Raw genomic sequence first — 25,865 nt, 5'->3', positions numbered from 1 at the left:
AGTAGATGGTGAAAGTTCTCATCATGAGAAAAAAAATTGTAACATTCATGAGGTGATGAATGTTAAATAAACTTACCATAGCAATCATTTTGCAATGCATACATGCATCAAATCATTATGTTGTACACCTTAAACTAATAAAAAGTTTTATGTCAATTGTATCTCAATAAAACTTGTGTGTGAGGGGTGTAGGGGCAGTACCAGGGAGACGGAAGAGATAAGCCCAGATTCCTGAATTAGGCTGCCTGGTCTGAATCCCAGAGAGTCCACTTACTAGGATAATGACCTCAGACAAGTGACTTAACTGCCCTCCTCCTGAGTCTCCACATTTCCTGTGGAAATGAGGTTATAGAAGAAACTACTTGTAGTGTTTTTACAGAGATAACCTGGGTTACTATTTGTAAAGCAGTTGTATCAGTAATGCTATACTGTAAGTGTGTGATTTAAAAAAACAAAGACTATGAGAGCCAGAGCAATTAATTTCAGTACTGTTTATTTACAATGGGTCTTACAATTGTTCTTGAAGAAACTACTTTTGAATCTATAAAAGGCTTCTGAGCACCAGAGAAGAGCTGAGAGATAAAAAGAGCCCTAAAAATGACACTGGTAAGGTGTGTGAGGAAGATCCCTTCCCTTCTCATTGGCCACTGGTTAGGAAGCATTTGCGGAGATGCCCATAGCCAGTAGGTACATAAACCACACACGTGTTAAAAATCACACTGTCAATTACTACCCAGCTACTAGGAAGGCTGAGGAGCCATCACAGCTCCCTGAGAGCTGGTACTGTGTTCTTCTCACTACAATATCACCATTGTTAATTATTGTACCCTGCACAGAGAATATGCACAACAAATATTCAACCGATTGATAATACCTCTCTAAAGACAAACTTCCTATTTAGAATGATGATTATTTTCACATGTATATGTTACCTCTCTCTAAAGTCACTTGAGAGCAGATTCCATACTTCATTTATCTTTTCATGCCCGCCTAGCACACTGTCTTGTACATAACAGAGACTCAAAAGAAAAATGGAAAGAATTCATGAGTCAATAAAGGATGAATCACCCATGAAGTCTACTCATTAATAATCTTTCTCTCCATCTGTAGGATAGTAAATCTGAGTTTACAAAACTCAACTGCGAAGTCCAAAATAGTTATCACCCTTTTGTGATACTAATCTTGAGCCCTTTTGTAAAAGGCGATTATAGCAATCCAGCTACTCATTTCTCATTAAAGTTTTATGTCCTGGAATGAAGAGTTTATTTTGGCCAATTTACTAAAAGGGATGCCGAGTTCATAAAAGAAGTCTATTTCCTCTTCTGATTTTATGCCAGTAAGTATCCAAGTGAAGAATTCAGACATGTGAGAGAGGCGGCTCCCAGATTGCATTGTGTTAGCACCAGGGATACTTCCAGGCCAAGTGCCTCAGATTAAGCTCTGTGGAATAAGTTTTGAAAGGATGGTAGATAAAACCATTATTACGCTGACAAGCGTTTCATCTAGCTCCTGGGAAAGTTACCAGGTAATTTCTCTTTTCTTTGGTAACAATTACTTGAATTCCAAAGCAACACTGTTTGCTATCAAATATATATTAACATTTGGGAAATGTAGGAGATTCTGAAAAGTAAAATAAGTATGCAATTTTATTTCAGAAAGAAAGGAGTTGGAAATGTTTTATTGAGAATTATGCAGAGTACTTAACAGGTATTTAATAAATTAAGGTATATTCAAGCGCTATGTAATTAATAACAAAATTGAGCACAGAAGAATATTGACACTATAATATAGACACTATTATTTTACCCCAGTTTTTTAAACTTTTGGAATTTGAAAATACATGGTTTTTATTATTCACACAGCACAGAAACCATGGCATTCTAATTTAGCAGCATTTATGTTCATGTAAAACATGCCTACAAGAGATCAGTTCTGCTCAGCAGAGTCAACCCTGTTCCCAGCAAATCCCTAAACCTACTCCTTGCTGGGCAGGGCACACTGAACTGTAGCCTCTTTGTTTTTTCAGCTATTGAATGCACTCCTCATTCTCCTGTGGAGGAGGCTACAGAACACGAAGGAAACACCCAAATCCTTGAGCATTCCTCAGAAGTGTACAAGGTTATTTACAAAACAGAGATCAGTCTTCAGTGCAATTCAACAAACACAAGGCATATCCACAAATAACTACAGTAAAAGACAAGATCTTATAAGTAATTACAGAAAGAAAAGATGGTGCAAACAAGGAGCTGAAGGGGATCTCCTCTGGAGATCAGGGAAGAAAGCCACCTGAAGAAATGGGCTTTGGGGAGTGGCTAGGGTTGATAGTAACATGCCTTCTCTCCTACATGCGATGGAGTACATGGGACAAAGGCTGATGCTACAATGCTGACAAAAATCATAAGCATGAGAATTGTGTATGTCTAACAGGATGTTAAAATGAGACGGCTTCCAACTTCCTTTTGGCTGAGGAATAAGGACTCGGTGGCAACCATCTCCACCTTTCAGAGTGAGGTATTAGTCACCCAAGCAGCATTTGCAAAGTGAGTGTCTGAAAGCCAGTGTTATGACCTTACTTTACTCATCACCTCCAGACGCTAACAGAAGTAAGAAAGGCTGAGGGCAGACAGCTGAACTTAGAGAGGGGGATCATTCGAACGTGTCAGGATACTGAGTAATACCCACCCATTCACCCACAGCGACTGCAGAGCAGAGACAAGGAATTTCTTGGCAGGTATTCTGGAGTTCTAGGAGTAGACTGACTCCAAGGAAGAGGTTGTGGCAACTGACCAAAGACAGCAGGCAGGGGAAAGAACAACCAGGTTACACTGGCAGCTGCCTCCAGTGCCCTGTCCCACCTGCAGCAAGGCCTGAGTGCCCACGTATTTCCTGTGGTCATCTGTGGGCCACTGGGTGGAAAACAGTCAGCCTGGAGCTACTAAAAATCCAGCCCAAAGGATTCCTGGAAGGAGCAGCCTGCCTTTGGTGTCCCAGGAGCTGAGGGAGAAAACATCAGTGGCCAGCCTATGTCACGGCAAGGGCAGACATGAATGTTTTCAGAGGGGAACACCTCAAACTACAACAGAGGCAGCTTCGGTCATCTGTAAAACCCAAAGAGAGGAACCTCTCAACTCCTTCAAGGCAGCTAGAAGGAACCACTGCCAGATCACATCAGTGGTAGTCCACGCGCTTCCTGCTGCAACCCCGGGGTGGCCTGAGCTAGCTTAGGTGGCTGTGGGCGGGAGGGTTAATGTACAATGAGAAAGTAAGGACAAAACCCATACTCCTGTCCCCTGCCCAGAGCTTCCACTCAGGCTTGAGCTGAAGGAGGGGAAAAAAAGCTTTAACTTTCAATAAAGTTTCATGTTTTAAAATTATTACAGTTGAATGAATGTGTTAATTTCCTAGATGAGAGTATACTTGTGACAGAGAGTAACCAGAGGCCTTTTGTTATGGGACAGTGACCACAGCCAGGCATGGGCTTGCCCTCACACCTCACCCAAGCAGCAAAGACAAGAGCCCCTCAGTGAGGATGTCAGTGAGCCACAGGCGCACTGGACAGAGTTCTTTCTGATTCATGAATCCTGCCCATTCAAACACTACACACGGTTTATATTTTGGTTTCTATTAAGACAGAAAGCAGATGAAAACAAACTAGTGTGACCTGTAATTACATGGATAAATCTTAAAAACATTATGTTGCGTGAAAGATGCCATGTGTACATATCTGGGAATATACTAAAAATTCCCCAATTATACATTTTAACTGTATGCATTGTGTGGTATATGAATTATGACTCAAACAAAGCTATCTTTATAAGCCAGACATAAAAGAGGATGAGCAATATAACTCAATTTATATGAAGTTGTAGAGTAAAAAAAAACCAAAAACCAAAAAAGTTCAGTACCGGTACCTGGTGAGTAGGGAAGGGAGTTGGGGATTGACTGGGAAGGAGAATTAGGAAAATTGAGGTGTCATGGAAAAGGTCTACGTCTGGGCTGCACAATATAGTAGCCATTTGTAGCTATTTCAAGTCATGAACATTTTTAAAAAGTAAACAAATTAAAAGTTCATTTTCTCAGCCACACTATCCGCATTTCAAATGCTCGACAGCAACATGTGGCCAGTGGCTACTGTGCTGGACATCACAGAATAGAACATTTTCTATTGTCGCAGAAACTTTTACTGGGCAGTAGTGTTCTGTGTCCTCATTTCAATGGTTGCTCCGTGGGTCCTCTTTTCTCACAGCTTATAAACCTTACACTTAAAACTGGGTATTTTGACATGTATATAAATTCTACCATAATAAAGTTGACTTAGTTTTTGAGAGAAAATAGCCCTGACAATAGACTGTTGCCTGAGGTTAAGAGTATTTAGGAAGGGAAGGAGAAGGGGGTAAAGAAAGGATGTCTGAGAGAAGTGGAAGCAGGTGGGGGGTGGGGAGCAGGTCACTAGATAAGGAAGGAGGGTTGATGTAGGACGCCTTGCGGCCGAGAGCAGAGAGCATGCATTGACTAGAGTTGAGTGCGCAAGATCTCTAAGGAACACAGATACACAGAGAGGACAGTGGGTTCCAGAGGGGAGATATTAGATGTAAAGGTTTTGAAAGATGTGTGAGAGAAAAATGAAGCCCTAGGCCAAGACTCAAGTGGTCTGCAAAAGAGCGATGGCTCAGAGGCTGGGAGAGAAAACTGAGCACCTCCAGGGTCGGGGGTGGGGGGTGGGGGGAGTCATAAACCTGGCGGCGCCTGAAACCTGGCACCAACACATACAGAAACTGATGTGGTTGTTTAGCTAGTTTAACAGTGCAGGCCTGGGTCCAAGTGACAGGGGAATTCTGTAGAGTCTTGGTGTTTCACTTGGCAGTTTTGAACTCAGAAGCAGATGTATGAGCAGGCATTACATGAAAGAGGCTGTAACTGAGCAAAGGGTCCAGAAAAACATGTACGTGAAAGGGCAATAGGCCACCTATGAAGCGGTCAGCACTGTGTAGAAAGAGGGGGTGAAAACCACAGAAGTTCATGCAGGTTGTCATACTGGAGGAGGCCAGAACAGCAGGTGGATGATGATATGACAGGGACCAACAGAAATAAATCAGATGCTACTCCTCATAGAGAACTTTGGGGAAGGAACATTAAGAAAATGAATAGAGGTGCCCTTTTCCTGAATACCCATCGACCACTTTCACCTACCTGGTAAACATGTGTTCAGGGGTATACACTATCGGTATAATTGCCAGAAAGAAAACTAACACATTTGTTAATTCCAATGGAAAGGGTCTTTTAAAAATCATAAGTGTTTGCAACATATACAATTCTTTTGGCCTAAGTGAAAACACTAGCTTACTTATCACGTGGTATTTGTGAGGCCTACATCTAACTAAAAAGCAAGGACTGGTGACTTTCACATCCGGAAAACTGGTTTCAAATGACCAAACTTGCAAATGAGTCTGTGCCTTCTTCAATTATCACAGCCATAGTTCTGACCCATCATTTCTGAGATGAGAGGACAACTGTAGGAGCCTCCAAACCGCCCTTCTTACCTCTGCTCCTACCCTCCTGAAGTGTACTCTCCTGAAGTGTGCCCTCCAAGGCACCCCAGATGCTCAGTCCAAGGCGTAATTCTGACCACGCTTAAAGCTCTCCGCGCTCTTTGACTCTTACATCAAGTATACATCATGCTGATTCCTCCTTCTTAGCTTTCACTGTTTCCATGGGTTCTGCCTGGAACAGGCTTCAGGTGTCTCACCACATGGTTGCCTTTCTCTCATTGGATGAACCTGAGCCCAGGTACATTTATTGCACAAGCCTACCCTCTTGAACCACCAGATTGACTGCACACTCTATCTCTGCTCCCATAGGTACACTTAGCACAATATTTACGTTATCTGTTTGAATCTGCTCTAAAATCCTTGCAGATGTGTTATTGATTTTGTAATGCCTAGCACCTAAACTGCTGATGATACAAACGTACGAAAATCCAAAAATACAATAATATTGTCAAAAATTATAATGGAAATAAGGTTGCCAAATTTAGCAAATAACATACAGGATTCCCAGTTAAATTTGAATATCATATAAACAACAAATAAAAAGTTTTTAGTGTAAGTATGTCCCAAACATTGCATGGGACATACTTATACTACAGAGAATTATTGTTGTTGATTTGATGTTCAACTTTACCTGGGTGTTCTGTATTTTACCAGCAACTATAAATAGAAATTTTCAGAGAACTTAAATTATTTTAGTCCTCTTTATCCTTTTCAGAGATATGAAGTACTCGGAGTTTCACAAAGTTTCATTTTCTTAAACTGATTAAAACCCAGGCTCTAAATCCATATTTTTATTAAGTCATTTAAAGGTAAAAATGTTAGACCTGTATTTATAATCAGTATTGGGAGAAAAGAATTTTCATTGTTTTTAACTTGAAAAAACAAAGTACAAGTTTTAGATTAAAATAAAAACTCTCAATTTGATTATTTCAAAGAACTAATGTGTAAATTCAATCTACTGGATAAAACATCTGTGTTCTTAACTGAAGCTTAAAGTTTTGGAAATGTTTATAAATGTCCCACAAGCTCTAAAAAACACATCCTTTGAAAAGAGATAAATTTCACAGAAAAAGTACTGACCCAGGAGATTGGAAACTTCAGTTCATCCCCATCTTGGTCATTAGTTTGAAACATGAACTTGGACATGGCATATCTCATTTTTCTCATGTATAAAATGAGAGGCAATTTTATAACCATCTCAAAAGACCCTTCTTCCAACTCTAACAGTGTATGACTGCAGGTAGCCAAAGCCACGGGAACTGGTCGGAAGGAGTGAGCTTGGGCTCTGAGTCAGCAGACCTGGGCTTACTCCCAAGCCTTCCAGGAAACTCTCATGTTAAGTGCACCTGTGTCCAGGCTTGGCTGAGAAAATCTCCATGCATCCTCCTCTCTGTCACTAGCTTCACATTTCTCCTTTGGGCTTAGTTCACTTTTGTTAAAATAGACATTACTAAAGACAAGGGAGCTCTGGCTGGTGTGGCTCAGTTGGTTGGAGTATCATACTGTAAATTGGCAGGTTGCAGGTTCGATTCCCGATCAGGTCAGGGCAGGTACCTAAGTTGAGGATTTGGTCCCCAGTCAGGGTGCATGTGAGAAGCAACCAACTGATGTTTCTCTCTCACAATGATGTTTCCTTCCTTCCCTCTCTCTCTCCCCCTTCTGTCCCCTCTCTCTAAAATCAATAAGCATGTCCTCAGGTGAGGATTAGGAAAAAAAAAATCCACCAAAACAGAACACTAGGCAATGTCAGAAGCAGAGGGAGAGTTTTCATCGATATGTTGAGTGCCCTCTTGACTTGTCCCATGTATGCAGGGGGACACAGAGACCCTTCTCTTTCCTACCAAAGCCTGCCTTCTGATTTCTGGTTTAAGCACCTGACTTTTTTAAAAAAGAAAACAGACTCCTGGAAGTAACACCTACCTTCTGGGAAGAGCACACGTTCATAGGCGGTAGACCTCAGTAAGACCGTAAGACCACAATATCAGAACACAATATAGTAAAACTCCAGTGTTCACCTGTGAAAGTTACCTAGTTACATCTTACCTCTAGGAGCCTTGTCTTTCTCTGCACATTTTAGCGTACATCTTCTAACAACCATTACCTCTGCTTGTCTGTTAAGACTTCATTTTCAGAGACAGTAAGTCGATCAGTGACCTCTCACAAACATCTCACATGGACATCTCACATAGACGATCTCTGACTAACATGTCCACCTTAATGCTATTTAGCAAAATGTTGTATGAACTGCTGCTGATGGTGGGAGCTCCAAGCACAAGAGCAATGCAGTGCATGTGCTGTATGGTAGACCTAAAGAATGCTCTAGGATAGTCACCCAAAGTGGGTTGTTTCACTTTTTTTGAGGACCCTGGAGGCATATTTTATTACAACTTATTAAATGTTTATGTGAGGATACTTAGAGACAGAACAAAATGCTATATAAATCATTCATACTATGCACCAGATCTTTACTGGTCAAACACCATGTTCAAGGTATGATCCATGTTAGGAGCCTGAGCACAAAAAATATTTGCCCTCAGAATGAAGAGAGTGAAGAGAGAAGGAACTTTGTGAATAAGCATTAAGAGAGAGAGTACATGACCCCAATTCTATTCCCACCATCTTTTTTCTTTGCAGTGTGAGTGGTGCAGCTATGGGTACAGTTACCAGTCAGCTTATTGAATGAATTCAGTGAAATTCCACCAAGAACAGATGAAGCAGAGGTTCTGTAAAGTATGAAGAGAATGTTTCCATTACAATATTGGAAATATTAATATATTATATTAATCTGGGTCAGAAAGAACTGTTACCTACTATCCTTTTTCCCTTGAATAAGCAAGGTTTACACATATGGCATAGGTTCTGAGGTACAAATAAAACCATAGCAAGCTTTAATAATGCAGCTGGCTGTCTCCAGATTTGGGGAGAAGAGGAGATGATTCCTTTCCTAAAAGGGAATGAAAGGTTATTATAGTATGGTGGTTCCTCAAAAAGTTAAATATAGAATTACCGTATGACCTAGCAATTCCACTGCTAGGTATATACCCAAAAGAACTTTGTAAGTTATCTAAATGTCTAACCACTATGCCATACACCTGAAACTACTATAATATTGAATGTCCACTGTAATTTAAAAATAAAATTTAAAAATAAATGAAAGCATTTGCAAGAAAAAAGTAAAAGCATGGGTTCAAACAGATACTACTACTATTTGAAAGGTTCATTGAAGTGTTATTCTCAATAGCCAAAAGATGGAAACAACCCAAGTGTCCATCAACAGATGAATGAATAAACAAACCAAGGAACAGGCATGCAGTGAATACTATTCTGCCCTAAAAAGGAATAAAGTTCTGATCATGCTACAACATGGATAAACGTGGAAAACACTATGTTCAGTGAAATAACCCAGGTCCATAAAAACAGTATGATTTCATTTATATGAGATGTTTAAATTAGGCAGATTCATAAAGACCCAGTAGATTAGAAGTCACCAGGGGTGCTATAGCTTAACAGGTACAGAGTTATGTTTGGGGTGATGCAAGGGTTTGGGAAAGAGATAGTGAAGATAGTTGTACAACATATTTAATATACAGCTGACCCTTGAACAGCATGGGGTTAGGGGCAATGACAGACAGCACAGTTAAAAATCTGCATATGACTTAAGTCCACAGCTCCAGGTGCACAAATTCCCAACTACAGGTTGGCCCTTGAATAATTCAGGTTTGGAGTAAGCATGTCAGTTGAAAGAAATAAACCTATCAGTGGACCCAAGCAGTTCAGTCCCAGTTGTTCAAGGGTCAATTGTAATTAATGCAACTGAATCATACACTTAAAAAAGATTACAACTTCTCAGCACGCATGCAGACTATAGTGAAAGTGTTAGCGAATGAGGAGGGTGCATCTGCACCATGTACTGCCCTGCGGGGCTGGAGAAATCCAGTCTTGATTTCTAAAGGGGAATCAAGCAAAGGCCAGTGAACAGAGGAAGTGCACTTCTACAAGGCAGTTTCCACAGAAACGGCAGTGACACGGTCCTGAAACCTGCCTGACTCCCAAGCCCACCTTCTAAGGAGTGAGCTGAAGGAAACCCTCGCTCTTACATAGAGCAGGCAGGCATTCAAGGAGTGTGCTTAATGGGCACAAGTTAACCCAACAGACCTTTAAAAGACACTGTTAAAGTCCAATTGCACTCTCACATTGTGAACACAGTGTTTGTGCTGAAATTCAGTCTTGGCCATTGTAATCAAGCTGCAGCAAGCGGGTCTATAGGTAAAATCTGCAGGTTTCAATTAATTTAGGGAACATGCCGATGGCCAAATGGAGAAAGTTTGCTAAAATATGGCTTTTGTTTGAAGGGCCCAGACCCCAAAGTGAATTGTTAGAACTAGGTAGTGTATATTATAGAACTGTACCCATATTATGGAAACTGATATAATTTTATTTAAAAATGTCACCCCAATAAATTTAATAAATATAAAAATATAAATAAATAAATTAGTAACAAACTTGGTCATGCAGTATTAATAGTTAATAGATTTCTCAGTTTTTAAAGCTAAGAATGTTTAAAATTTTTACTTTTACTTTTAATAAAAATAAAATAACAGCCTTGGCCAGGTCACTCAATTTATTGGAATGTCATCCTGTACACCAAAAAAGGTTGTGTGTTTGATTCCTGGTCACGGCATCTACCCATGTTGTGAGTTCAATCCCCAGTAGGGGTACATATGGGAAGCAACCAATTGATATTTCTCTCTTACACCAAGGTTTCAGCTGATACAGAATAATAATGAATATAAACTGTAATTGAAAATTTAAAAAAAATAAAAAAGAACAGTATAAAAATACAGAGGGCTTGGACAAAACTTTACTGCAGACATTATGAGCAGGGATTTGGAAATGGGTTGGGTTTTGGTGATAAAGATGCCACTTATTTTCAGATTCTGATCTATACTTGGAGTATTTTTAAAATGCTGATTTGTCTTACCTTTAAATTTGGAATAACTTTCCCTAAAGTTTTCCCCAAACTATTCTACCTTTATGTGTCCTTGGCTATAGCTTACAGCCACAGAACCCTGGCTAATTAAAAGCCACAAGAAACACACATACTTATATACATACATACAAACATATAGACATTCATTCATTCACAAACTTATTCATATAACTGCCAACAAATATCAGTTGAGAATTTTCTGCCTACAAAATCCTGCTTTTGCATGTAATTAGAAATGTAAATTTTAATTGAGAAAGACTGTTCTAAAGTTTGGGTAATTTGCCCACATACCCAGATCCTATATCACTACCCACACTAGTTGAAATAATCATAAGTATCTGCCTAAAATTTAAGCTTTCAGGGCAAAATGTAGAACACCTATTTTTTACAAGATTCTCAACTTTTGTATTTCTGTTCAATTTGAATTCAGCAACACATTATTTTATTCATTTATAGGCCACAAAGCTTGAGCAAAACATTTACTTTTTGCCTTGCATTAATTTATTTTTTTCCTCCTTATCTGCACTGGCTTTTCGATAGCTGTTGTAATAAAAGAAGTTTTAAAAATGCAAATAGGAAGCAGGTACATTGCCCAAACTAATTAAGAGAGTGCTGCTAAATATTTTTTTTTTAAAGTTTTCAAATAATCACACTGGCAAAATAAAAGGCTCACTCAAGAGTAACTTTCCATAACCTTAAAACCCAAAGACCTTGCTTCACCTTTTCCACATAAGGATAAAACATTAAATGCTATCCAAATCGGAGAGTATGTTCTCCAAGGCATTCTACAAAGAGGCACTGCACTGACACGGGGGGAAAGATGATTCTTTATTGTGCAGAACAACTCTGCATTGAAGGGTGAAGGGTTCTTACTACCCCTGACCTCCAGCTACTCATGCCAGTGATGCCCCTCCAGTCAAAGTGATGATCAAAATACCTCTTAATGATTCCCAAAGACCTCTAGGGAGGTAGTATTAGTTCAGATGAGAACCAACATAGTGAAAGTCTCCCAGGGATATGTTCTAAATATATTTGTAGGGCAAGAAGAGAACTAAAGAAGACAAACTTAACTGAGTCCGAAAAACTTGGTTATGGTCTACATCCATCTCAAGTATCTGCACATGACCTTTCCTGACAAATCACTGACAAATTTGGAGGGAAAGAGAAATGGAAAAAAAGAGAAAGTCCACAGCTGTCTCCAAGTTAAAAACAACAACAACAACAACAACAACAACAACAAAAACACCTTAATACAAGCTGGAGTAGAGCAGAACGGAATTCCTGTTGCGCAGTAGTGCTTCTCACTCTTTTTGTTTTCACAGAACACTCTGGTACTTTATTACCAGACTTTGAGCAATCAAACTGTAGTGGTACACTGGTTTGCAATGACCATAATAGAGTCTGTGGTGGTCCCAGTCTTCATGTGGATACACTTTAGGCCGAAGTGACTATTTGAAGACACCTGCCTTGATCTCTTACGTACCAACAAAGCAAAGGATTTGTATATCGCAGGAAAAACACTATCTTTGCTAATGGCTTCCTATTACCAAACATTTTATCTCTTAACTAAGAGCCAGTTCATCCCTCTTCTTCACTGCATTTCATGACCCATTTAGCATTTTAGTAACGGTGTGAAGACCCAGAATGTACATTTTACATGATGATCCAAATTTGGCAATATTGCTATGAAAGGCTTACAGTATGCTAATATTCTACAGCACTGATTGCACACAACTTTCCTACCACTCTTTCATAAATTACCTCTGACAGTAGTTTTAAAGAAAAATAAACTTTGTTGTTCATGCAAGCAGATTAATTAATACTGGAGGGGGGGCAAAAAACACGGAATTTATTTAAATATGTGTATTTCTTCTTACATATTTAAACTTCAGTCACCTTCAAAGTACTCTCCCCATTTGATGCAATACACCTATTGAGACATTTTTTCCACTGCTCAAAACAGGTTTTGAACACGTTGATTTTGATGCCTTTTAGTGCTTCTGCTATTTCTTGTTTCAACTCTTCCACACTGGCAAAGTATTTCCTCTTGAGGATTTTTTTCCATCAAAAAAACAACAAAAAAAGTCCTTTAGGGTGAGATTGGATGAGATTGGAGGGAGGGTGGGGCACGGGGGTCACGCAGCCTTTGGTCAAAAACTGCAGAACACTCAGTGCGGTGCGGGCAGGTACTGTCATCGATCACCCGTCAAGAAATGGGCAAAGGCACTGAAAAAGAGTCTTCAGAAACAATTCACTGAAGCCAAACACAGCGTCTCATAACACCAGCTGGTACACTGATCCAGATGGGTTCCTAGAGCGCTCTCCTAGCAGGGGAAGCCTGCACTACAAGGGGCCTGCCCTCCAGAAGATAATTCAGGATTTTTTTGGGTCCTCCCTTCTATTTATTAGCAAGTCCATATTTCTTCCTTGGCTATTCCAGGTTTCTCCTAGGGATTTTACATTTTGAAAAGGTGTGGTAGACAGCTCTAGCTTTTCTACAATATCAGAAACTCAGGACAATACAAGCCTAATTTACAAGCTTAGTCAAAGCATTGGATTAACTCTTCTCTGTTTGTGATTCAGTATATTTAAGGTGACCACACATCCTGGTTTGCCCACTACAGCTTCTGTCTCATCTGTTCTCTTGACGTAATTAACAGCACTGCCTTTTATTCTCAAAAGTAAGATTATATGGTTACTCATTATATTCAGAGTCACTGGGAGAGAGATGACAAAGTCATCATAAGAGGATCTAGAAAACTAATTTTGTGGGGGAGGGGAACAAGTCTTTTTTTGAATGTCTATTGGCTTTAAAATAGTTTAAATAATGACTTCAGTATATATTCAAAGGGAGAAATGGGGTCTGTCTCCAGAATAAAGATGAAAAGGAGTATAAGGAGAATTCAGGTCAGTTCCATTGAACATTATTAAATATCTACTATACTACTATTCTGGGCTTTAAGGCAGAGGGTGAAAAGCTATCATTACTATACTTGGATACCTTAAATTCTGCTCTTACAATTTAGTGAAACAGACAAATAAAAGCAGAATTTTGGTATACATTGCAGTATAGCAGTGAGCACCCCCATTTCCTAATTGTAAATCTGGGAGAAATTAGTGAATGACCTTGAAAGTGAATTTATATGAAAAAATATAGATAATCTCTCACAGGTTCATTGATTCTATTCAACAGGCCTTTCCTGATTTTCAACAGGCCAAGTATGAGGTGGTTACGGGGATTAAAAAGAGAGTAACACTGTAATAGCTCATTATAAAAATGAAATTTAAAGATGTTTATTGTTTCGATGTATTCGGTGTATCATTTCAATCACAGAACATTGTGCACAAAGGGATATATTGCCCCAAAAGAGGAGCCCGTATGCCAACTAGAGATAGGAAAGAGATGCAGTTCAGGACTGAAACTTCAGGGGAGACAGGGTCTGAACTGAATCTTGAAGGATGAGTGGATGAGTCATAGTTGTCAAGGTCATGTTAATAGTAGAGGTGAGAGTATAAGTAGGAAGGGTTCTGCTTCTAATTTCACCTCTGGGAGCTATGTTCATTCAACACTGTGTTCTTCAACACATGCCTTTAATCTTGGCTGAAACCCTTGCTTAAATAACCAACCCTAACAACAGGGTTATACTCTGTAAATTTAAGTTACTGTTCCTGATGTAAGCTGTTGCCTTGGTTAAAATATACATAGCACACAGATCTTGAAACAAGAGTGAGGTTAAGGTGGGCCCCTCTGACATACAAGGCAATGACTGACATGAGTCACCAAAACACACGCGCGCATACACACGCACACGCACACATACGCAAAACTGGGTCTGGGGCTTCAGTTTGAATAGGCTTAAAGGTAACAAATGGGGAAGAAGAGGAAACAGAATAATGAACATGAGTTACCAGAGTATCAGGAGACATTAGGTTTGTTTAGTCTTTACTACTGTGTGACCTTGAGAAAGCCCCTTGTGTTCTCTGAGCCTCAGTTTTCCCATCTGTAAAAATGGGTACAATCCTAGTCACCTTATCTATCTTTCAGCTCTGTGAGGAGGAAAAAAAGAATAAAAAAATACTAAAAGAGTGGGTTCTTTTGCTGGACTAGGAACAAATCTTAGAGAGTATCTAGCCAAGTAAAAATCCTTTGAAAAAGCTTGAAGTGGTACTCAAATGTATACCAATTTTAAACTAATTTCCTTTCTCTTTAGTTGATTTGCATTTTAAACTTGGCGGCCTAACACATTCTCTAACTGTCTGCCTGGTCTCCCCTTGCTTCCTGCTTCCAGGGTGACCAATAAACCCTCTGTATCACAGATGCCTTTCTACCTCTCACAGGCCTCTTTCTTCTCTCCTATCACCTTGCTTTAGGAGAAGTCTAGATTCCATCCCACTTGCTCCCACGGCTGTTGTGCCCCTATATTAAGCTGCTACCTCCAGTTGTGACATTATTGCCTTCTCCTTTTCACAATTTAGTGACCATACAAAGCCTCCTGATGTTTTCTTTCTTGTCTTATAGGGTACATCTTATTATGAAAACTAGTCAAAAGACAAGACTGTACTTTAAAAAATTTTTAATCCTAATAAGTTTAATTTATGGGCAGGACACATAGTGGGTCATTTAATAAAGCCTTGTTTAAAGTTTTGTTGAATCATCAAGATGGTCAAATCTGTCCGCATGACTCCACAAGGATGTGGAAGATGCTGGTAAATGTGGTCATATATAAGAGGTGCTTTTAGCTCTTGTAAGAAACTCCAGCAATCCAAGAGATTATTATTTCAACTGAAAGGCCATCAAGCAACTTCCCACTATTACTTATTTATAGCTTTAGAAGCTTTTAGCAAAGCAAACGTCAACTCTTTAATTAGGCCACCCAAGTTCTACGTTTATGAAGGGAGCCAATGTGTAAAGAACAGCTGATAGGAATAGTACCTGTGAAAAACCGTAGGTGTCATATAACCATGTTAAGGGAGAAGCCACAGTTTAAAGCAAAATCACAGTGACATTCCCAGAGAAGTTCAGTTGTAGGGAATTTGGAGTCTCAGTTCTCTAATCTGTAAAAAGGAGAGAGTTGAATCTGATGCTTGGAGTTTTTGTCAAGCTCTACCATTTCATACAGCCAGGCTGGAAAAATACTGATAGAAAATGTATTAACTCATGAAAAACTAACAGAGCATTTGCTGAAGGTTGTTCTGAGAATAACCCCATACTCAGGGCAGTATTTATATTCATCCCCAATATTCCAATGTAGGCAACCAGGTCAACAACATGCTAGATCTAAATCAAGTAAGCAATCAGAGATTGTCAAAGAAGCTGCCACAAAACATTTCTTTTTAGAATAAATTAACTACTGAAAGGCATTGAGAAAGAGACAGACAGATTCAGACCCTGCCTGTTCTTCTGTGGGCATCTGATGGGAAAGCCTAGGGCAGTTCACATCCAGAATAAAGTAAACAGTGAAGTGAGCTTCCCTGCCAGTCTTGCTGACAAAACCATAGAGATAAGAGAAAACCACAAGGTTGTTATTTAAGAGCACTTTTGTATGACTATGATGACACAGAATGTAAGGTTTCAGAGCCCTCAGAAACCTCTGGAGTTCAGATTTGGGAAGTGAAAGTAATGGCATGTTAGAATTGAGTCTGTCAAATATCTTTCAAAAGAACATGCTCAACATGGTGCTGTTTTGATTGTACTCACCAAGGGCATTTTGTGACTTAAAAAAAAACAGCATGGGAATGAAAATTTAATGATTTTAAAAGGGTTCATGGATTAATAAAAGAAAAGGGTGGAAAAATATTAATGACATCTAATCTTCATGCCCAGAGAAGCAAAGTGATTTTTCCAAGGTCACTAAATTGGTTAGTGGCTTAGATGTAGAACCAGATGAGAACCAAGAACTTCCGCAAGTGCAGAGAAAAAGTTAGCGTCACCCAAATTCTTTCATGAAGAACATATTTGCATAAACAGTCAGGCAATGTGGTTACCAGTGAGGATCTTAGGCCTCAGCTGTCCCAGGCACCATTGCTTTTCTTTCTTTAGTGGCAGCCAGCACTCAGCTCAGAAGGCAGCCAGCACTGATACGTCCTCTCCGGACTGAGAGCCCTCACAAGCAGCAACCAGCTATGTCTTCTTCCACCTGCTTTATTTCCTCCAAAATCCAATTCTAAATGGTTAACTGAATTGCACGTTCATGTAGTGAGCCCAGGCAATGAACTCTTGATAGCTGTTTATAAAGCCCCTCTAAATTCTTTTTGGACCATTACTGAATTAAGCCAGCATATCAAAAAAATGAACTTCAAACAATGAGGCTGTCTGAAACACAACCAAGCATGAGGAGTACAGTTCTATCAAATTCTGAGTGCTGAGCCATTCCTTAATGCCGTGCTCAGCATGCATTTGAAATATGATTAGCTTCTGTAAACACAACTCATCACTCACCGGGTGCTGAGACTTGCGTTAGTGGCTCAGTACCAAGACACAGGTACCATTTATCTTAAACATTCCCAAAATAAGCTGCTCTCCAGTTTCCTTGCTTCTCATAGTTAATTTTTAAGTGACTTGATTGCCTCACCACTATACGGTGACATCATTTCCAGTGACACCAAAGTTGTAAAAATGACACTACAACCCTGAGAACATGGACTTCCTGGCAATGTCACAGGACACTTGCTTCCACGAACTCCATCAGCACTGAAATCACATCCTGTGACTTAAGAAGGGCCTGGAAATGAGACATGCTGAGTTTCCCTGAACAAATCAATACTATTCTCTCCTTTCTACATCCACCAGGAAGACCTGGGTGGTTCCCAACCTAGTTTCCATAGCCACAGAATAGGCTATGTCATTTTGGAAACCCCATTTGCTTGCAAAGAACCTCTACCAGGCAGTTTTCGCTATGTGAAAGGGGAAAGACATGTCCTAACGTGCCTTCCATGTTGTGAGAAAAGCAATTCAATACCAGTTCCTAATCAATCCCAGGAACAAGCACTGACTTTTAGGTGGAGACTTCTACATGTTTTACGGGATAATATTAAGGACTTAACAACTAATGCATTTGGCAGTCCAGAAGTTCAGTATTGAAATCTGTCTATAATTCCACTGCCAAAAATTACCAAGATTACAGGGCCCCTATCTTCAAATATGAAGCCATGTGGTTTTGAAGTTATGATCCTGAATCTTCGTGGTCTATCAGATTTAACTAATTGACAATCATTGAGTCAGGTGCAAACATTGAAACTTAAGGTGTTTTTTCCCTTTTCCAAGCAACTTATATTCCTATCTGCTGCTCTCAAACACTAGGAGAAAGTACGAGAGGAGGTGAAAGAGACTTATCAATGAAATGTTGAATTGAGGGAAAGACGGGGTGTGGGGAAAGAGGGAAAATCACTCCAAATAGCAAAGGGTGCACTCATTCCAAAGTGAATATAATCAAAGTGAGCATGATTTTTAAACTTTTGAGTTAATGTGCTGATGAAATGGAAATGAACACTCAAGACTTTGGTTTTGTGGAAGAGCCTTGGTTTGGGAGGACAGTTGCCGGTTTTGGCCTGGGCTTTACTTGCAACTGATAGAAGTTACTTAGCTTCTCCCTAGCTCAAGTGCATCCTCTATAAAACAAACAAATTTACTGCTCTCCCTTAATCACAGGAGTGTTAGAGGATCAAATAAGGTAATGGATGCAAAATTTCTTTGAAAAACCAGAACATATGGCAATATGATATTAATAATATACATTTTTTAATATTTTAGTACTTTTGAGTTAAAATGTGAGATGAAGTGAAAATTTAAAAAAAAAAAACAGTACTTTGATCCTCATACTTTTTCTCAAAGGCAAAGCAAAAGTTTGGAGACTGCCAATCCTACTTGTCTGTGGAGACTAGTAAGGGTATTTTTTTATTCTATGTGGTTCGAGATCTATTTATGCACAAGTCATTAGTAATCATATGAAGTTGTATTTTTGGAAATTTTACTTGAGTATCTTATCAGGTCCATAAGGATATAGTGTTCATTAGAAGAGCTATAATTTCAAGTTTTCCTGACCAATGCATCTGACTAGCACCCTTGATTGGTCAATGGCCGATGGGTTTTGAGGTCTGAACACAAAGTTTTGACACTGCCAGAGGCTAATTGCCAGGAAAAGCAGGAAGGGAGAAGAACGAAGATGTTTAGATACAGGAGTGTGAGGAAATACCACCTGAGAATTCATTGATCTGCAGTGCATATCATCTAGACTCAGGACAGTCCAAAGACCGAAAGTTGCCATTCTTCTAAAGACTGGAGCAGATAGCACAGGCGGTCCACGGGAAAGCAAGAAAGACAGCTAGCCATCTTCTCAGGGACTCCAGACTGACCATTCTGTTCTCCTCTCAGATCTATTCTGGGAGAAAGGAAGTTTTATATATACGGTGACTGTAATCTGTTGTCAAAATTGGGACACTACTGAGAGTAAATGGGGGTGCTACCAATAAGTACACCAGGACAATAGATGTAAATATCTATTTTAGTTTGCCCCAGCCAATCCATGCGTACAGTCATCCCAGTTATAGGTATTATTATTGTTTTGTTGTGTCCCTTCCAATTCATATACTGAAATCTAATCCCCAATGTGATGGCATCCCGAGGTGGGGCCTTTGGGAGGTATGGTAATTAGGTCATAAAGGTGGAGTGCTCATGAATGGGATTAGTGCCCTTATAAGAAGCCGCTAGAGACCTAGCTACTTTCTGCTCTGCCATATGAGGATACCATGGATATCAGGACAAGGTGGCAGTCTGCAACCTCGAAAAGAGCCCCAGCAAAATGCAGCCATGCTGGCACTCTGATCTCAGACTTTCAGGCTCCAGCAGTGTGAGAAATAATTTTTTGTTGTTTATAAGTCACCCAGTCTAAGTGACTTCATTATAACAGCCCAAACTTAGACATGTTTTTCTTTTTCCCAGAGACTTTTCTTATTAGGATGGAATATAGTCAATCAACTTGGAGGAACTAAAAGAAAAATAATAAACTCGTATTACCATATTTTCTAGAAAAATCAGTTCTATTTCAAGAACATCTTTTATAACTCAAAATCATAAGTTTGGAATCAAAGATTTTGATTTGAATTCTAACTCTACTACATCCTAGCTGTGAACCCCAGGCTAAAGAAAATCCTCTCCGAACCTTGGTTTTCCCACCTATATACCCAGGGGAAAAAAATGGGTGCTTTATAGGGTTGTTTTGAGGATTAAATGAGCTAATGCATGTAAAGAATTGATCTAGAACATAACAAATGTTACACTGTTTTACAAGTATCATTAAAATGTAAATTCTAGAATATGAAAACACAAAAGTGTCTGGCATCAAACCATATACTTCCGAATGATTATTTATTAAGATATTTTATTTATTTTTAGAGAGAAGGTAAGGGAGGGAGAAAGAGAAGGAGAGAAACATCTCATGAGACAGAAATAGCAATTGGTTCCCTCTTTTATGCACTCTGACTGGGGATCGTACTCACAATCCAGACAAGTGCTCTGACCAGGAAAAGAACTAGCAACCTTTTCGCTTTGCAGGATGATGCCCAACCAATGGAGCCACACCATTTGGGCTAAATGATTCTTCCTGTGTCCCTGCCCTTCTGACTTATTCCTACCCTGTTAGCCTGTGTCCCTGCCTGTTAGCCTCTTTTCTACACCACCTGGATCACAAACTTTCTCTGTGCCATACTCTATCCTATCTATCTCATGGACTGAAGTAAAAATTCAGACCATTCTAAGTCTAGAATATGGGTAAAGAGGGGATCAATGAACTCTGTTCTGATGGCTGTACACAAAGTGAATATTCATAACCTCACATCAAGTAGGCCTAAGGGTCAGAAGGGCAGACCAACTGTTCCTCAGGGTGGTGCTCTAGGGCTGCAGTCGTTCACAGATGGTGAATTAGCTTAACACTTGCTGTTAACAAATGAACGCTAGTTTTCGTCAGCCAGCTTTCCTCTCCCTTTATATCAGGGTCTTGAGAGTTAAGGAGAGAGATGCCCAGGAGAGAGCTGGTCTATAAGGTATTTTGTATTAACTTTCATTTGTCTCAAAGGCATTCTCTGAAGGTTACGAAGCCAACAGGATCTAATGTGCTATAACCAATAGTTCCAGGGCCCTCCTTTGATTCAGGGTCACACTGAGAGTAGACCATCTGCTAACACATTAAAAAGTTAACCACCTTCATTGTAACCTTCACTCAGACATCTATTTTATTCCTTCATAATTCCAGGAATTGATTAGACATGGAAGAGTGTGGTATCTCCCTTCTCAAATAGCAATGACAAACTAATGAAAATGGACAACATTTAAAACACTGTGAGCACATTCAAAAAAGCTGAACAAGCATGAGACCAAAAATTACAACTTATACATTAAGGTCAAGAGCTGCGAGGAGGCCCTGCATGGGTCTGGGAATAAAATGTTCATCAGCATCATTCTAGGATTCTAAAGGAATGAGGAGAGTGGAAGCAAGTTCTCACCAAGTGAAATTATCCCCAGCATGGCTCCGCCAGCATCAAAAGGAGTCATTTAAAAAAAGTGAAGCATTAGAGCTTTATGAACAAGTTGAATATTTCCTGTGTCAGGTAACTCTGCCATAAAAAATGCCCCTTTTTCCAGCTTCAGCCAGTGGGTGGCCATGGAGACGGAGCTCCCCTTGGAACAGCGTGAGAATGACAACCGAAACCAACGCCAAGGCGTGTCCCACTCGAAAGGTTGTGTGTGTGGCGGGGGGGCAGATGGGACATGGAAAATCTCTGACATTCCACTTAATTTTGAGGTGAAAACTAAAGTTTACCATAAATCTTAACTAAATCTAAAAACAAACATGTCACATTTCCAATACCAAACATAGCCTGAACATCAATAAATTATAGATAAAAAGAGAAATATAAAAAAAGGCAAATGAAAAAGAACACTGAAAATGGAAATATAAATAGTGGAAACTAACCCTTAAGTAACCTGGGGATAGTAACGTAGGTGGGAGGTGGAGGGCAGAGAAGGGATCAGGAAATAGAAAAAAGGCTTGAAATTACTTGATTATGCTTACAGGCTGTTTTAGGAAAATATTATTAATATAGCACAGATATAGTCACTCAGAACACACCCAGGTTCTTGATCTGTTTCCAAATCCAGAGTACACGCGTACATCAAATGCAGCTGAGCACTGCTCTCCCTGTCTAATCCTACCACCAGCAGGATTTGCACATGAAGACCAATTCTGAAACTCTCTAACTAGGTATTGTCCCAGCTGATAAAACTTTCAATACTTGACATTTATCAAACAGGTTTTGTAGAAATTCACAAATACTGATTACATTTATCATCCATTAACTTAAAGTCAAATGTGTCATAAAAGTGAGGGAAATAGATAATACAAGCAAATAAACATATCTTTAAAGCTACGTACAATAAGGAAGGTCTTGGTTAAAAATTCAAAATCTCTATGGAATATCAAAAACACTCTGTTGGAGGTGTCCAACATGGTGGCTTAGGCAAATGCTGAGTACACCCCCACCCGAGAACATCTTGAATGTACACCTATGTTTAGAGCAATTCCTCCTGAGAGATATCTGTGAGCCAATTGAACAGCTTCTGTGCAAGAAGCAACAGAGAGAGAGACCACATAGAGAAGGCAGAGGAACCAGGAGAGCACTTTAGGAGATAAGGGAATGACCCAGGACTAAAGGAATGAGTAGTGTCATTGTTTAAGTTCCCCTTGCACAGTGATAGCTGGCAGAAACTCCATCCAGGTTCTCTGACCGACCTGCAGGGCACTGTAGCACATCCCCAGCTACCCCTACTAGAGCTGGATCTGGCAGAAATAGGAGGGCATCATAGCATGCACATAAGGGGTACCTCCACCCAGAGACTGATTATGTGGGTGTTACAGAGTATTGTTTGAGTACCCACTGGGCTACGTGTGGGGCTTCCGGGCCTGGAGAAAATGCACAGATAGCAAAATGCTGCAGTACTCACCGGCAGGGCTACCCTGTTCAGAGAAAGTGGGGACACATGGGGTACCACTGTGTACCTGTGTGGAGCTCCCCTGCCTGAAAAGAGTATGATACTAGCAAAATGCCATGGGACCTTCCTGCAGGGTTTCCCTTAACAGGAAAAGTGTGGAGATAGTGGGGCACTACTGCACATACACGTGGGCTGCCCCACTTGAAAAAAAGGTGCAGAGTTAGCAAAACTCTGTGGTCCTCACACTCAGGGCTGACCCATGAGGAGCGAATGGGGTACAGCTGTGTGCCTGGGCACAGCTGGCCCATCTGGAAAGGGTGAAGAACTAGCAAAGTGCAGCTGTGAGCATTCGTAGGCGGCCCACCCAGAGAAATGGTGGAGCTAGTTGGGCTTTCAGACTCAAACACTCAGAGCAGATCCCACCCAGACCCTAACCTGACAACACAGAGTTAAAGCAATAGGGCCTCTACACCAGGCAGCCCCATCCAGATTAGAAAGGCAAGGAAGCAGGCACCCGCCAGGCTGGTCCACCCAGGATCCTCTCCTTCAGGTCAGAGGACACACCAAACACAGAGTGCGCCTGCCCTGATGACAGCTGGCCTGCCAAAACTATTTGACACATAGTCTACACAGAGACCACTTTTTTCAAGACTGGGAGAGAATGCTATTGCATAAAACTCAGAGGAACAAACACAGAAAGTCAGACAAAATGGGGATACAGAAAAATATGCCCCAAATGAAGGACCCCCCCAAAAAAAAACAACCCCCTAATAAAACAGATATAAGTGATTTGCCTGGTAAATAATGCAAAGGAATGGTCATAAAGGTGCTCAACAGACTTGAGAGTAGAATACAGAAACTCAAACAGCACTTTAACAAATAGATAGAAAATGTAAAAAAGAACCAATCAAAGATGAAGAATTAAAAACTGAAATGAAGGATACATTAGAAAAAAATTGACAATAATTTAGTTAATACAGAAGAGTGAATTAGCAACCTGGAAGATAAAACAGTGACAATTACCCAATAAGCATAGTAAAATAAAAGAGAATTTTAAAAAGTGAGGACAGAATAAGAGATCTCCAGGAAATCAAGTACACTACTGTTTGCATTATAGGGATTCCAGGAGGAGGAGGAGAGAAAGAAGCAGGAAGAATGCTTGAAGAAATACTGGCTGACAATTTTTCTAATATGAGAAGGAAACGGACATCCAGGTTGAGGAAGCGCAGAGAGTTCCAAACAAGATAAACCCAAAGAGACCCACACCAAGACATATTGTAATTAAAATGACAAAAGTTAAGAATAAAGAAACATCGTTAAAGGCACCAAAATGGGGGAAAAAAATCATATACAAGGGAAACTCCTATGGCTATCAGCTGGTTTCTCACAAGCAACTTTACAGGCCATAAGGAAGTGGCAGCAAATATTTATGGTGCTGAAAGAAAGAAATCTACAGCCTCAAATACTATATCCAGCAAGGTTACTGTTCATAAATGAAGGAGAAATAAAGAATTTCCCAAACAAGCAAAAATGAAAAGAATTCACAACCACTAAATTGCCTTACAAGAAATATTAAAAGGTCTTTGTGTGTGTGTGTTTGCAGAAAATAAAAGGGCACAACCAGAAATAATAAAATACAGGAAAGAAAATAATCTTGCTGGTAAAGGCAAGTATGTAATAACAACAGCGAGTCAACCACATCAAAAGCTAGTATGAAGGTAAAAAGACAGAAGTGGAATTAATTATAACTACAATAAGTAATCAGGGGATACACGAAACAAAGAGATATAAAACATGAAGTCAAAAACAGAGTGGAAGGGGGAGTAAAAATGTAGTATATTTATAATGCAATTGAATTTAAATGCCTATCAGCTTAATATGAACTACTATAGATAGAGATGAATCTCATAGTAAACATAAACCAAAAACATATAAAAATACAGCAAAAAAGAAAAAAACCCACTCAAAACAATAAAGAAAACCAACAAATTGAAAGGAAAGAGATCAAAGCAAGAAGAAGAAGAAGAAAGGGACAAAGAACAACAAAAACAACCAAAAAACAATGAACAAAATGGCAATAAGAACATAACAATAAACACTTTTTTTAAATTTAATTTTAATTTATTTTTTCAAATACATTTGTCTCTGCCTACCCCCCACCACTTTCTCTTGCCCCCTCCCTCCTTCCCTCCCTCAGCTCTTCCCCTTTGGTTTTGTCTATGAGTCCTTGCTATATGTTCCTTGACTTTCCCCTTCCCTTCCCTTTCCCTGCCCCCCCCCTTCCCTCTTGTCTCTGTTGATTTCTTTTCCCTTCAGTGTTGCTAGTCTTATTTTCCTTGCATCTTTGTATTGTTGGTTAGGTTCCACTTATAGGTGAGATCATATGGTATTTGTCTTTCGCCCCCTGGCTTATTTTGCTTAGCATAATGCTCTCTAGTTCCATCCATGCTGTCGCGACATTTAGTAGTTCTTTTTTTCTTTCTGCTGTGTAGTATTCCATTGTGTATATGTACCATAACTTTTTGATCCAATCATCTACTGATGGGCATTGAGGTTGCTTCCAACACTTGGCTATTGTCAATTGTGCTGCTATGAACATTGGGGTGCATAGGTTCTTTTGTATTGGCGTTTTGGTGTTCTTAGGGTATAGTCCCAGCAGGGGAATCACTGGATCAAAAGGCAGTTCCATTTTCAGCTTTTTGAGGAAATTCCACACTGCTTTCCACAGTGGCTGTGCCAGACTGCATTCCCACCAACAGTGGACTAGGGTTCCCTTTTCTCCAAAGCCTCGCCAGCACCTGTTGTTTGTTGATCTATTTATGATGGCCATTCTGACCGGTGTGAGGTGGTACCTCATGGTGGTTTTGATCTGCATTTCTCTGATGGCTAGTGATGCTGAGCATCCTTTCAAATGCCTCTGGGCCCTCTGTATCTCCTCCTTGGAAAAGCGTCTGCCCAGGTCCTTTGCCCATTTTTTGATTGGATCGTTTGTCTTCTTGGAGTAGAGTCGAGTGAGTTCTTTGTATATCTTGGAGATCAAACCTCTATCCGATGTATCATTAGCGAATATATTTTCCCATAGGGTTGGCTCCCTTTTCATTTTGCTGATGTTTTCTTTTGCCATGCAGAAGCTTCTTATTTTGATGAGGTCCCACTTGTTTATTCTTCCCTTTATGTCCCTTGCTTTAGGAGACACATCAGTGAAAAAATTGCTGCGTGGGATATCTGAGAGTTTCCTGCCAATGTTCTCCTCTAGGACTTTGATGGTGTTGCGACTTATATGTAAGTCTTTTGTCCATCTTGAGTTTATTTTTGTGTATGGTGTCAGCTGATGATCCAAGTT

General features: G+C 39.9%; 1 pseudogene; it reads left to right on the top strand.

The window, feature by feature from the left end:
• Window positions 1-1,462: 1,462 nt before the first annotated feature.
• LOC129069714 (prolyl 4-hydroxylase subunit alpha-1-like) overlaps window positions 1,463-25,865 on the top strand; it is a 33,910-nt pseudogene continuing 9,507 nt past the window's right edge.

This window comes from Pteronotus mesoamericanus, unplaced genomic scaffold (genome assembly GCF_021234165.1).
Source record: "Pteronotus mesoamericanus isolate MK-2021 breed Mesoamerican mustached bat unplaced genomic scaffold, CSHL_Meso_final contig_24, whole genome shotgun sequence".
Classification (NCBI taxonomy): Eukaryota; Metazoa; Chordata; class Mammalia; order Chiroptera; family Mormoopidae; genus Pteronotus; species Pteronotus mesoamericanus.
This window is presented reverse-complemented; position numbering and strand designations above follow the sequence as displayed.